Genomic DNA, 2,706 nt, shown 5'->3' with positions numbered 1-2,706 from the left:
TTGGATCCGCCATTTTGAATTTAGAAAAACTGATGTCAGATTTGTAATCAGCGACCCCAGAAACCTTAGGGTACTAAGTTTCAAAAAAATCCATTACAAATTTTTTCAACACACTTTTGGCCCAAACAGTGGAAATCTCGTTGACAGCCAAGGGGTTAAGTTTCTTATTTTAACTATATAAAATCTTACTGATTGTTATTAAGCAAATTTCAAGGCTATATTCTTTATAACAGTATGAATAAGAAGGTTTCAATAACTTCCTTTACGGATTGGCTTAATTTTAGTCTTACATGGGTGATTCTTCTAAATGTGACATTTTTCATGTCTCGATTAGTTTTACAAAATCTACCATCTAATAATTATTAACAATTTCCATACTAAAAATTTAGCACTTTCTTATCATTTAAAAATAAATTAAACAATTTCATTCAACTGAATTTATGCAATAACTAAAATAATTTAATCTCCGAAGTCTTTGCAACATGTTTCCAAAAGGACTTCTGTAAGAAAACTAAATTTTTACTCTCTAAATCTGATTTAGTAATAATTTTACTAACAAATAGTGAAATTTTACTAATTATTAGTAGATTTTACATATATTATTAAAATTATATAGGGGAGGGTAGGCTACATTGAACCGGGTTTTTTATAAAGTCCAAGAACTAATTAAATTTTACAAATTTTGGTCAGGTTTTTGTATCAAAATAAAACTGAAGTACTCCTTTAGTCACATTACAAACACAAATTATTATGATTAAATAATTTAATTTAATTTTTTCTAACCAGTTAAGGGGACCCGCACCCGAAATTTCAACTATAACAGAATATAATTGAAAAAATTTGGTATATTTTTTTTCTGACACTATTTTGATTCAGAAGTAAGGTGAACAAAGAAAAAAAAATTTCATGATTTTTTCGAAAATTAAAAAAAATTTTTTTTGTATTTTTTTTTTGTAACTTTTGACAAAATTAAAATTTTACAAAATCCATGCCCTTAATTGTACAGGGGGTTGTAAGGAACTCATTAAAACAAAAACCATTAAAAAATAATAAAATTTGTGAAAGAAGAAGCATTTTTTGTAAATTTATGGTATAACATTTCGATGTCTGTACCGATTCTGATCTGAAAAAGCAACCGGCGCGGTACAGATTATGCTCCGACTGTCGGAACCGTCTTCCCACTATTGTCAGTACTGGCTCGGTACTGGATTTCTTCCGCCGGCGGATCTTATTCTTCTGCAGCGTCGGAAGAATGACGGATATGTTGAGTCTGTACTGGCTCGGTACTGGGGCGGATCCGACTGCGGATCTCGTCATTTATTGTCACATTATAAATTAAATAATTATTACAAGTAATTGCATTATTTTAGAAAATAATTATTAATTAATGAATCTAATCAATATATTAAGTAATTATTTACTGAGACTTTTTAAAAAATTAAATAATTAAAAAAATTCGTTATTAATTAATATTATATATTATTAATTAACATTAATATTATTGAGAATTAATAATAAATTATTAATAATAATATTAATTAATAATATCTCAATAATAATTGAATAATTGTTTCTCAATATAATAATATTAAAGGTAATGATAATAATAAAAATATAACAAGTTTCTTTTTTAACGAAATATTGAAATAGTCCTAAATATACATTCAATAAAGTATTGAAAATATAGCGGTATCATTGACGCGTAGTAATTCTGCAAGTTTTATTTGAGCTAGTGACACTTGTGAGTATTTAAGATTTGAGAGTCCCATGCGAGCGTACACGGAGAAAATTTGTTCCTTACATTTTACCGAATTTTTCAATAAACTTGGGATATAGTAGCATAATCGTAATTTTTAATAATTTTTATATTATTTTTTCGGTAACAATATTTAAAATCTAATGTGATATCTTTATTCCTTAAGAACTAGTACTGTAAAAGTTGAAAAAAAATTGAAACTGAACGTTTAATGTAAATTAAATAAATACCTCCTTGATGGGCACTAACGTTTCAGGAATAGTTCGGTAAAACTTTCTTGACTTGCCTAAAGTGTTAGTTTTCAGGAATAGTTCGGTAAAACATCCTTGACTTGCCTAAAGTTTTAGTTTTCTGGATTGAAATACTTTATTTCAAGTGTCCCGCAGTCAAATGAAAGACTTTCACACTAATAGTTGATTTTTCCAACTTATTTAGACTTAATTAATAATCATTTTATTATTATTTAAATTAAAATACAATTAATTAATTATTTTAAACACTTATTAATTGCCAAAAATGTAATAAATGCTTTTAAATCAAGTAAAAAGAAAATATAAAATGGCAATAACATACTTATTTTTTTAACATATAATTTATTCATTTTAATTAAATATGAATAATAGTAGATAAGTAAGCAAATAAACATAAGTAAGTAAGCAAAAAGGAAATAAATAAGTAAGCAATTAAACATATAAGTAAGTATGTAAGTAAGTAAATAAGTAGGTAAGCAAGTAAGCAAGAAGGAAATAACTTGCTTGCTTACTAGCTTACTTTCTTATTTGCATACTTACTTGCTTATTTCTTTCTTGCTTACTTTGCTTACTTGCTTACCTACTTATTTGCTTACTTCCTAATTTCCTTCTTGCTTACTTGCTTGTTTCCTTTCTGCTTACTTACTTCCTTATATGCTTACTTGCTTACTTTCTTATTTCCTTCTTGCTTACTTTGCT

This window comes from Leptopilina heterotoma, unplaced genomic scaffold (genome assembly GCF_015476425.1).
Source record: "Leptopilina heterotoma isolate Lh14 unplaced genomic scaffold, ASM1547642v1 Lhet_296, whole genome shotgun sequence".
Taxonomy (NCBI): domain Eukaryota; kingdom Metazoa; phylum Arthropoda; class Insecta; order Hymenoptera; family Figitidae; genus Leptopilina; species Leptopilina heterotoma.
This window is presented reverse-complemented; position numbering follows the sequence as displayed.